The sequence below is a fragment of the Balaenoptera acutorostrata genome, chromosome 13, assembly GCF_949987535.1.
Source record: "Balaenoptera acutorostrata chromosome 13, mBalAcu1.1, whole genome shotgun sequence".
Lineage (NCBI taxonomy): Eukaryota > Metazoa > Chordata > Mammalia > Artiodactyla > Balaenopteridae > Balaenoptera > Balaenoptera acutorostrata.
The window spans coordinates 54,714,773-54,727,729 of NC_080076.1; the positions used below are offsets into that span (position 1 = coordinate 54,714,773).

Genomic DNA, 12,957 nt, shown 5'->3' on the forward strand with positions numbered 1-12,957 from the left:
AGGTGGTATTTCAACAGTGTAAAATTCTTCACTGAGAGACAAACATTAAAATGATAAACATTTTGGAAAGCAAAGTACACTTCAAACCCTAACTGTTCTTTCAGACCTATATTGACTCTTATAGTAGTTGCCAACATTTGGTAAGGATTATCCTTCCATTAGACAAAAGCAAGCATTCCTTAGATAAATCAGGAGTTTTTGCCATGAGACTCATAAAACCTTTTCACAACACAGATTTTCAAGAGAATCCTTTAAGGTTTTAGGAGGCTGCTCCTTTTACTCAGTAACAAAATACACCCCATGGTGTCTCACTGACCCCACTCAGCTGTCCTTTGACCTCTTCAATTGTTGAAGCCTAACTCCAGGGCCCGCAGAATTTGCCTCCCATATCAAAAAGGCAATGTTGCTTCCTCCTAGCACCTGGTGTAACAAAACGCAACAGTTCTCCCTCTCTCTGTCTCCTCTGCTCCTACTCGACCATTTTCCAGATGTTCCAGGCCCAAATGTTAAGCCAATACTAGGTTTCAGGATCTGCGTGGTCACCATGAAGGAGCAAACAGGGACCCGGCTAAAGTGGCAATGACCCTCTTGTTCTTTTTGGCCTCAAAAGGATACGACAGGTCATAAAAGAGGAAAAGATCTTTGGCCTCTTTTGGAAATGCCAGGCTATTGAAGCACATTTTAACTTCCAAAAGGAGGGAGCCAGTCTTGGGTTATGCCCTGAACAGACAAGAGTTACCTAAACAGTATCCCTAAATTCTCAATTCTAAGCAAACTTCTGATTTTCTTTGACATAGGAGGGAAAAAAGGACAGTATCACCTTTTTTTTTCTTTTCTAAATTAAAAGGCTTCCAAAAATAGAAAAAGAAAACTTTTATAAAACTTTTAAAACATACATCTCAGGATACTATTATATGATAAAAAGTTTAAATATATGTGGTCACTAGATATGGTTTGGGTTTTTCTGCAGAGGCCAATAATCTAGATGTCTCTCTTGTTAGACAACTTGAAAGATAAAACCACAATCAACAAAGAAGAATCGAGAATTGAACTCTTATTGTCTTAATTTAGGTATACAGGAAATATAACACAGAGGCTGTTGTAAGAAAAAAAAACCTTAGAGCTGAGAAAGTGTTTTGTTTTGGGTGTTTTTTTTGTTTTTGTTTTTGTTTTTTGGTGGAGAGAATGGGGGAGGGGAGAGGAAAGCAGGGCGGAGAGAAAACAGAAGGAGAGGAGCTCTTAGAAATATCTGCTTCATCAGTTTAAGTACCAAAGATAGTAGCTTTATCTAAATTCTAAATATATTCCAAAAAATATTTGATCTTAAAAAATTTGGAAGGGGGCATATTATAATTGTACAATACCTTGGTTTATTTATTAACATTTTTGAATCACGTTCATGATTAAGTTGGGCTGTCAACACTTCAGGGAGCGTGTTGCCTAGATTTTACTTGTTTAAAGCTTTTTTGTACCTGCAAAAACATAAAAAATAATATATACGTAAAGACATGAGTTAATTTCCAAATGCATTATATTCCACAATACGGTAATTTAAATAATTACAATTCTACAAAAATTCCAATTAGAAGTGGATTATCAAACTCTTACACAACTCCATATATGTCATAAATGGCAAATACAGATATTCCTCTTTCTTAAATACTCCCCAGATGATCACTCTTTATTCTATATACTCAAAAAGAATTTCTGTTCTGAAGAGTTCCCCCTACTAATTGTAAGTTGAATAAATCTGTTAAGTCTGCATTTTGGACAGGTGTTACCATAATGCTTAAAGCCCAGAGACTATTTTTATTTTCAGAAATGAACTTAGTGAAAGGTAATTTCCTTACCCTAAGGAGTTTGAGTTTTATAATCTCTGGTGCTTGACCAAAATTTATCTTCCCAAAGAAGTATCAAAAATTTAAGACATAACTAATATTGATTAAAATTATTTTTCTACTTTTTGAAATGAATGCTTTAATAATTTCCAGGGAAGAAAGCCTGCAAGAATAAAAAGAGCTACAGTTTCCTACCCTTTTGAGTAGTGTATTCTTAGAAGAAATTAAAGTAAATAATTATAATTACATATAACTGGTTGAAAATTACAGTGTGCATATTATTCTCTCTGCTAGATTATACTCAATATAAACTATTGCATGGAAAAAATAGAAAATACAGTCTTTAGGCATCAAGTGAAATAAAAACTATTTGTCATTTTTTTTACATGACTTAGAAGTGTTTCTATTTTGTTGCTGTGTCTAAAAAGAAAAGAGGATTTTCCTAAGAATGTTCTAATTTCAAAATGCATATTTATGGCACTAAAACATTTAAAGTAATATTAACGTATATTTCTAAAAAAAAAGCTTTCATTTTATTCTCCTTTTATGCCAACTTGAAAGAGAGAAAAGAACCATTTTAGATTTTGAAATAAAAATATCTTACCTCTCTTACTGTCAGAAGAACGTCTTCAGGCAAAAGAACAATTAAAAATGCAAGTCGCAGATTTTCAATCTCATGTATTTTGCACCCACCCACCCACAAATAGACATCTTTGTAAGTCAGGAGTCTTGCTCCCTCCATCCGAACCCAAGATTACCCCATATGGTCAGCAAGGTCAAACTGCATTACTGCCAATGAAACTATATGACTCCACAAGGACCTTAATGATTTTAAAAAAAGGTCAGTAATCCAATTCCAATGGCTTCAGAGTCTAAAATTGCTAATTTTTGGCCACGTGCTGCACACTTCACCTGCTAGTAATGACATTTTTGTATTTTCTTCTAATTACACTCAAAGCTAAGACCTTTGGCCCCGGGCCACAGACCCCTACTCAGGCTGCACACATTCTCTTAAACGACCTGATCCTTTGTTGTCACTCTTACTCTTTCATCTATTATTTACACCCATAGAGAAGGAAGATACTCCACCATTTGTATAGCTTAAAGCTTCTAATCATCTTAATTTCTTTGCCTTTCAACCTATGGTCTTTTTCATAGACGAATGCCAAAAAGTTTGACAAAATCATTTTTTTCAACCGCATACACACACCACCTTCCCCTGTCTTACTCCCCGGCCAACCTCCCTCCTGTTCCTTCTCTACCACAGAAGGGACTTTGTATCAGCTGGGATTCACAAATTCTGACTTTCACCAACAAAATGAATTTCTAAATATAATACAAAATCTCCACCTTGCTCTCACAGATCGATAACGATTGTATTTCTCTCATCAAAGAGCCTATTAAATTAAGTGGAAGTTTACTTAAAATTACTTAATGTCTGCCCCCCAGCCTCCCTAAGGCATAAGCATAGAATTTTCAGAATTCCACTGCAAAAATATCAAAGAAACTTCAGTAAACAGTAAGGATGTTAGTTATGTAGCTGAAACTTTTCAAACGTTTTATTATCTACAGATGCTCAAATGCTTACAAAAAAAGAAAAAAAAGAAAAGAGGAAGGAAAGCATAACAAAAAATACATATAAAGAATATTTATATGTAATATATTACAGATAAAGAATTTGTAAATCTTTACCACATTTTAAAAGACTAGTTCTCCAAATAGCAAAATCCTTACATAAAACATTCTATATCTTTGTTATTTCCCAACACTTTTCCCACACTTTAAAAAAAAAAAAATGTCCAGACACATTTTGAAAATCCAAAGCACAGAATTGTTTACCATGATGCAGATGTCCCCTTCAGATCACGGCAGCCACCCCAAGACTCTGATTTCCAAGATGTTTATAAAAGGACATATGATCCATCTTTGCTCTCTCTTCCTCTATTGCTCAGCTTACTCTTGATTTCTAACAGTATTTCCTTGTTGTCTGTCCTCTCTGCAGACCCTGAAACCCCTTGTCTTTTCTTATTTTCACCATTTGCTTCAACCAGCAGTTCACTGGAGACCCATCCATCTTGTAATGCCTAAAGTGACAGATGCTCTCAGGAACCACCACACTGCTGAGTGAACAAAAGATAACATCACCTCTAGGAACTCCAGAGAGAAATACAACTGCAACCTTAAGACAGGGGCTGACTTGACAGACATTGGACCATAAACCTCTTCTAAGCAAAAAAGAAAACAATTGCCACACACACGAAAAAATCTGACACAATCAAAGGCAGAAAAGAGTGATTATTTGTGGATTGCCTTTTCACTGCGGCTCACTTTTCCCCCCTCAACACTTTTATATTGGGGCAATTCACTTGCCAAGAGGCAAGAGAAGTTCTTGGGGAAAAAAGCCTTCCTCAAGTATCTTCTTTCATTCAACAATATTCAAAGTGAAATTCATTTACATGTGTGTTTCAGTAAATCTAAGGCTTATGATACAGCATCCTTAAGGCTGACCCATCTCGTTTGCATAAAGCAATATCTAGACTCAGAAATGCTGGCTCAGTTCTGCCTCTGTGAAAGGCATATGCATACTTTGCAAATTAAAAACACGTTAGAAATTAAAAAGCAATACATAACACAATGTCAACAATATGTGTAGCTCATAAAAGAAGCTCACCATTCATTCATCAGACAACCTCCAACTTGGGTTAAAGAGACGGTTAACAAGAGGATTCTGGGAAGGACTACAGCTCTCTTTTTTAACAAAGAAAAGGTCATATTAACATCTCCCAGCAACAAACTAATGACATGGATGCTGTAGATGCAGGGGACTCTGCTTGATGTCATCTAGGTTTGTTTTGGGTTTTGGTTTTCATTTTTTTAAGCATCTTACTTAAAATCTTCATGCAGCTAAAGGCAAATTTAAATTTAATTTTAAATTAACTCTAACATTTAAATACAGTGAAGGGAAATTTTAGAAGAACAGAAAAACAACAACTGATTTGGAGGGCAATTAAGAACATTGTGATCAATGTCAATTATGAGGATTAACAACCCATTTTTATAATAGATATCAAGGAACACAGAACTCTGCTGCAGCTAAATTCATTATCATTTTCAAACAGGGTAAATGATACAAATATCTTTGTTAAATCTAAAATAAAGAGTCAAATGCTCAAGAAAAGTTCTGTCAACCTTATTTCTAAGAAGAAATGTCAGCATTTACAATGGCATTTCTTTAGTACAAATATTTTAATTTTTCTTTAAAATTTTTGTACAAAAAACTTTTAAGTTACACTTATTTTTCTTTGGAGTCACTAATGACTCTTCTCATCCCTATTTTACTAAAAAAATATAAAATTTAAAAGATACTTTATTTTATCTCTTGCATTTGGATAATTTGTGGGGTAAAAGAAAAATTTTCAACTTGATAAATCAACATATCTTTTTCTTAAACATTGTTTTATGTTTCCTTTATTTCCTCAAACGCTTCAGTGTATCTGTGCAAATAAGATAATACAAATATTTCACAATCTCAGAATTTTCTGATTTTTATTTTAATACTGGCAAAACATAATGCATATAAAATAATTAAATGAATATATACAATTAGGTAACTCAATGGGGAAAAGATTAAGTAATTACAGACTGCTTATCAATATATAAAGGACTTGTTCTAATATGGACTTGATCTTTAACTAGACAACTTTGTTTAATACATATTGACCTTAGGTAATCCCCCCAAAACTCCTGGTCCAAAGGCACCCATCGTTCAACACTCTCAAACTTTGGCATTAATATCAAGAGAGAGACGTGACCTTGAAATGACAGTTCCATTGCAGAAACTCAAAAAAAGACCCAATTAAAAGATCTACTTTAAACACAATAGGATCAATATTGCATGCAGGAAAAGTACACCTCTGTGGAAAGTTCTTATTGTCTGATTGATCAAAAACAAAACAAAACTTTTCTTTTTTCAGGGCCTCCTCCAGATCACAGTCAGTGCCAGAAATCCACACAGGAAAAAAATCCATCAAAATGAAACCCTAAAAGGGTTTACCCTTCACCATCCTATTTGCACTTCAAAACCCTGTAAGGCCTTCAGTTAAAGCCCAGGGCTGAACCATTTCAATAATAAGAGAGGTGGCCAGCAGTGATTTATCTCCCATTTGGCCTCTGGACAGAGCTGTAATGTCTAGGAAGCTTCCCTTCCCTGACTCGAACCCTCCCCCAAGTCTCAACCTTCATTTGTGCAGCTTTGGATCTGCAATACCTTATAAACAACTCGTATGCCCCTTCCAATCAGATGCAAGAACAGTTTGTAACTCAAGATTTGAGTACATTTTCTTGGCAATGCTTTCACAAAATGGAATGCTGCTGAGGTAATCAGAGCATTGAAAATACCAGGTTAAATTTCAGGTTCTCTTTGTTGTAATAAGTTGGAGAAGAAAGAAACTTCCTTAACTTCAGCCTTTTTCTTCTCACACATGTTGATTGTTTTCAGAACTTCTTAAACTTTTTCCAATTTATACCTTGATATCCTTTACATTTTGGGCTACATCAGCCAACTTCCTGCAGTGATGTTCATGTAAATTTAAATCCTTGCATTGTAAAATATCTTAACAAATCCAAAAAAGTGGAGATTTCACAGGTCACAGACTCCTGGGTCAAAAAGACCTTAAAAACAGATATCAGACCACTATGACTCAACTGATTTATTCTACATTTGTTATCAAATTTGAACAGTAACTGTCATCACACGCACTCACCCAACTTTCCTCTAGTAAAATAAACACCAAACAATGACAACAGTTATTTAAATTGAAATATAGGTCCAAGAAGTTATCATATGGGAAACAGTGAAGTTACTCCTTAAAAATGGAGAACATTTTGCCACTAGGCATGAATTTTCTATTTTAAAATTATGTTCATATGCTTGCTAGTATAAAAAGAACATGAAAAATATATGCACCCTTTCCCCTACCTGTTCATTGTTTTCTGTTTTCATTTCAATGACAGGAGTTTGTTTTTCTAATTGATTCTGATAAATTCCATCTGAATGCCACATTAACAACTTGCCCTAAATGATTCCACTATAGTGATTCTGGTTTTATAAGATGAAAACTTTCAAGTTATTTCATCAACTTTATAAATTTAGAGACTCCACAGGCAAATATAAAAGCATTTCATTTAAACCTAATATCAGTTAAGAGAAGTTTAAAAGAATAAAATTAAATATATGACTGATAGTTAAAAATACAAGAAACACAGATTTTTGTTAATTAAAAGAAAAGAATTATTTATGTTTTGGTGATATTTATCAATAAAAAATATTTTCTTCCATTAAAAAGGTACAACTAACTATCCTTACACCTTGTTGGCAAATATTTTTCATTTTCAGAGCTCCAAATACCACAAATTCTAAAAAAACCAACTCTCACAGCCAATGACTTTACTGCATGCTACCAGGTCAATGAATCTCAGATTTGTGTATGAGATAACATAAAAATTCAAACTGCATATATAAACCAAGAAAAATAGATAACTGAAAAAACCTACGGGACATGAATTTTTATATAACTGAAACAAACTTTGTCACTAATAATAATATTCAGGAAAACAAATTTCTTAACCTACCACATGACATTAAAAAAAAAAGCTTTCCTTAGAGAGTCAACAAGAGTAATTGATCCACCACAGAGGAAATATTCAATCTTCATTAAATATTTATTCAGTGCAATAGGTTGTTAGGTCTATTTAGACCTCAAAGAAGAAATAATTCCTGTCTGGTAGGAATCGGGTCTTGGGAGAATTGGAGATGAGAGGCAGTTCCCCAAGTCATGACACTATATTTCAAAATGAAAACGCTAAAAACTGGAGGTGTGCTACAAAATGTATGCTACTACTTTGAAATCTGACACAGGGACTTCCCTGGTGGCACAGTGGTTAAGAATCTGTCTGCCAATGCAGGGAACATGGGTTCGAGCCCTGGTCCAGGAAGATCCCACATGCCGCAGAGCAACTAAGCCCCTGCGCCACAACTACTGAGCCTGCGCTCTAGAGCCCGCAAGCCACAGCTACTGAGCCCGTGTGGCACAACTACTGAAACCCGCGCACCTAGAACCTGTGCTCCACAACAAGAGAAGCCACCGCAATGAGAAGCCCGCGCACCGCAACGAAGAGTAGCCCCCGCTCGCCGCAACTAGAGAAAGCCCGAGCAGCAACAAAGATCCAACACAGCCAAAAACAAATAAATAAATAAATAAGTAAATTTATTTAAAAAAAGAAATCTGATACAACTGATACTTTAAGGGAGTATTAATTTTAATAAGGTTCGACTGGGTAAGTGAGCAACTTGATTTCCTATTAATGTAGCACAATAAGATTTGGATGTCCAAGATCTGCGGTTCCCAACCCTCCCACCATAGTCAAGTCACCTGTCTTCTCTGGGCCTGTTTCCATATCCATAAAATGAAGGATAAAAGTAATACATTTCCAGATCAAAAACACTATGGTTGTAATGGGGGAAGGGAAAAGATCCCATTCACAATGGCAACAACAAAAAGAACACTCAGGACTCATCTTAATGACGGACCTGTGATGACATTTTTTAAATTGCCAAAGTTGATTTGGGTGATTTAGTGAAAATTTACACACACAGAGAAATATGCTGAGTAGAGAAGCCTAATTGTAAAATTACTTGTTTCTCAAACAAAATAATAAACAACACAATTCCAATCAAAATAACAGTAGAATTTGGGGAGAACATTATGAAAACATCCATAAATTCATAAGGAAGATTATCAAAGAAAAGATGGGAGAAACATCTTTTCAAAAAAGGTTATAAGGGGAGGCGAGTCAAAATAAATGTTAAATTATAACATAAGAGCTTTTGGCCATTAAATCCATGCCACTAAATCCAGTGAATATTTTTCGGTTCTCATCTAATGTTCCTTCTGAGTATATTTCTTGAAATTTCCTTTCCTTCCACTGGATTTCACCTTACAACTTTCTGGTTTTCTTCCTTTCCTATGCTGCTTTTCAATTTCCTTTGCACTCCCATATTACACTACCCAGCAATGAAATGTTGGCATTCCACTGAGTCTAGTCTGTGGTAGCCATCTTCCAAGATGGCCCCAATGATTCCCGCCTCCTGTGTAATCCACTCCCACATCAAATCAGGGCTGACTTATGTGATCAATAAAATATGGAACAAGTGACAATGTGTGATTTCCAAGGTCATAAAAGACATTGCAGTTTCTGCCTTGACCTCTTGGATCACTTGCTGTAAGACGGGGCAACCACCATGTTATAAGGACACCCAAGTAGCTCTCATAGGTCCTCGTAGGTAGGAACTGAGGCCTCCTGCCAACAACCAGGACCAACTTCCCTAGTTGCTCTCCTTGCCTCCTCTCTGGCACCCTCTAATCACTTCTCTGCATCACAGTGCAAATATAATCATGTCAGCTCTTTGCTAAAGACTTTTGACGTTTTATACTAATGAGGATAAAAATCAATATTGGAAATGTTCCTGCCTATCTCTCCAGCCTTATCTTGCACTGTTCTCTTCCTAAAGGTGGTGCTCCAGCAACACTGACCAACCTTTAGACACTTATGTTCCCTCTGCCTGTGACACCACCCATCCTTTTACTTTGCCTACTTAAATCACCTCATCCTTTAGATCCCAACTGAAGCACTGCTTCCCTAATCCCCTCAGCACTTTGCTGAAAGCTCTCATAGAAACTTATTCATCTCCTGCTTAACTTTTAATTCACTTTTGAGCTATGTAATTTGTATGATCAATTGCTTTAATGTTTGCCTTTCTTCCTAAATTCTAAGCTACATTGAAAGTAGGGACAATGTTTTTGGGGTTTTGCCTATTATTGAAATCACAGCACCTATTGTGGTGTCCTCCTACATAGCAGGCACTCAAAAATATTGTTTGAATAATTTAATAATTTAAAATATAGGGCCGGCATATGAATGAGAAGCTCATTGGTGACAGTCCAAAAAAACCTTGTTATATATAAGAATTATTATATGATAATTGAGGCATTATAAAACAATAAAGGGAAGGAGGAATTGTTCATTTAATTATACTGAAGTAATGATCAACAATTTAAAAAGTAACAGCTAACAAACAACTTAGAGTAGACACTAAAAATAAATACCAGAGAGACAAAAGATTAAATTTAAATATCTATACCTAAATACATTTTTATGGGGCTTCCCTGGTGGTGCAGTGGTTGAGAATCCGCCTGCCAATGCAGGGGACACGGGTTCGAGCCCTGGTCTGGGAAGATCCCACATGCCACGGAGCAACTGGGCCCGTGAGCCACAACTACTGAGCCTGCGCGTCTGGAGCCTGTGCTCCGCAACAAGAGAGGCCGCGATAGTGGGAGGCACGCGCACCGCGATGAAGAGTGGCCCCCACTTGCCGCAACTAGAGGAAGCCCTCGCACAGAAACGAAGACCCAACACAGCCAAAAATAAATAAATAAATAAATAAATTTATTTTAAAAAAATACATTTTTATGCCTACCCACATAGGACCATATAAAAACTAAGAGGAAACAGAATTAAATATTTTTTACACTGATATTTATCATGTACCAAGATTTATTATGGTATCATAGTGAGAATTTAGCTTTCTAAGCCTGGAAATCACAAAGGATAAGATTGACAGATTTGACTAGTGAACATATCAAACTTCCATATATTTAACACCTAAAACAAATAAAAAGAAAAACTTTTCTAGCTAATGAAAAGAGTTAATGTCTACTATGTATATAATAAAGTAGAACATTATATCCCCACTCCCGGGCACAACTTACTATTCCATCCATAGGGAAAGAGTTAAGCACATTATAGTAACAGCAACAACCGCTACCATTTACTGAGTACCTACCATGTACCCCACGTACATTGTCTCATTTAACCTCACAAATCCATCCATAAATGGAATTCTATAAAGCTATAAGAAGTATATTTTTGACATAGAACTATTCATAATATATGAAATGGAAAATATAAAACAGTAGGTTCCCATTTCTATGAGGAAAGAAATACATAAGTAACCTATTAAGATAAAGAGCAAACAATATAAATCCAAACAATGTGATGTAAATTTAAGACAACCCTCAGAATGGGAGAAAATATTTGCAAATGAAGCAACTGACAAAGGATTAATCTCCAAAATATACAAGCAGCTCATGCAGCTCAATGTCAAAAAAACAAACAACCCAATCCAAAAATGGGCAGAAGACCTAAATAGACATTTCTCCAAAGAAGACACAGGGAGGGGGAAGGGTAAGCCGGGACGAAGTAAGAGAGTAGCATTGACATATATACACTAGCTATCTGTTTTACATAGCTAGTGGGAAGCAGCTGCATAGCACAGGGAGATCAGCTCAGTGCTTTGTGACCACCTAGAGGAGTGGGATAAGGAGGGTGGGAGGGAGACGCAAGAGGGAGGGTATATGGGGATATATGTATACATATAGCTGATTCACTTTGTTATACAGCAGAAACTAACATAACATTGTAAAGCAATTATACTCCAATAAAGATGTTAAAAAACCCACAAATTTATACAAAATATATAAATACTGGGTGATGTGTTTATAGAATGTAATTTTTTTCTTCATGCTTATCTTTATTTTCCAATTTTCTATAAGAAGTGATTTCAAATTTTATGCATGCTGCAACTTAACTAAGCTCTGTATTCTTTTATTATTATCAACATCATCACCATTACTATCTTCATTGACTTTGAACATTCGATATTTGCAAAATATTGACTTTCTTATTTGACAAGTAATACCTTTCCACATTATAGGTTTATTGTAGACAAATGGACAGTGACAAATACAGTTTTATGAATGTGCACATAGTAAAGACTATAAATAAATACAACTTGTCCTAATACCCCATAAGATATCATTTTTACTATCATAAGCCAGTGAATTTGTTAAACTTATTTATAATAACTTGCTTATGTGGAACTTTGAACAAATTTTCCATGACAATATAGGAAATAGTCCAAAACTGAAAACCCCTAAGATGAAAGACAAAGTTCACAGGAAAAAGTGTCAACTGGGTTTTTTTTTTTCCCAGTACAGATGTTTTTGGATTTTCTCCATTCATATCTCAAATTCCCACTCCTAAGCCTTCCTCTACTGCCTATAAATGTTCTACCTTTCTTTAGTCCATACTTGAAAAACATGGGATCTAATCATTTGTTAATTATTGTCTTTGCTGGTGACCCTTACATCTAAATCACTGGCCATAAAGTCTTTTCTGCTGAGTTGCTGCTCTCCCCTCAACCTCAGTATGACCATTCATTATGTCTAAAATTAATGTCTAAAACAAAACTCATTAAAGTAAAAGCTATTCCTAGTTTCCAATTTCATTATTTTCATTTATTCACCTAGAAAGTACTGTGAACTGTGCTAGAAAGGATGATAAAGGCAGTCCCTAATCTCAAAGAGAGTCCCAATTTAAAGGTGAAGACATCTGTACATGCATAAATGTTTAGTAGCATAAGAACAAAGTACTATGAAAGCACAGAGAATGTAGCAATTCTGTTTAGAGAAATGAAGAAAATATCAGAGAAGAGATAACATATGAGTGTCTTTAAAGGATAAAGTAGGAATTCACCAAATAGAATTGGGAGGACCTCCCAGAGCAATATAACAGAATGTCAAAGGCATGGTATATTTTAAAAATACGGAAAAGTTCATTGTTGGAGGGCACTGTGGCAAGAGAAGAAAATTTAAAAAGTAGGTTGGGGCCAGTCTGCAAGGGACCTTATAAACCAAGTTAGGAATTTGAATTTAGTCCCAGAAGCAGAAGAAAGCCAATGGAAGTTTTCAAAAAAGGAATTAACATAATTGGATTTTTTTAAAAAATAGAAGGTAACTCTGGTGATAGTGCAAAAGTTGGATTAGAGATCAGGAAAGTTGGATTGGAGACCAGATAAAAGGTTCTGCAAGAGTCTAGGAAGTGGTGGTGGAGACTGCCCACAATCAGGGCAGAAGGAACCGAGAGGAGGGGCCCTTTCAGTAGGCAGTTAGAAATTCGGGACTCAGGAGTGGGGACTGAACAGACAGATCCTGGAGACAGA

General features: G+C 35.5%; 1 protein-coding gene across 11 annotated transcripts in view; it reads right to left on the reverse strand.

The window, feature by feature from the left end:
- The window catches only part of GREB1L (GREB1 like retinoic acid receptor coactivator), a 267,385-nt gene that overhangs the window by 137,564 nt on the left and 116,864 nt on the right, over positions 1 to 12,957 (reverse strand). For 9 of the 11 annotated variants that reach the window (XM_057526317.1, XM_057526315.1, XM_057526314.1 and 6 more), the window contains one exon: positions 1,365 to 1,472. The exons of 1 other annotated variant lie outside the window; for it this stretch is intronic. The gene's annotated coding sequence lies outside the window, so the exon portion shown is untranslated. Of the gene's footprint in view, positions 1 to 1,364; positions 1,473 to 3,677; positions 3,931 to 12,957 lie in introns of those variants that run through there. One more of the 11 variants, XM_057526310.1, reaches the window with a different exon arrangement.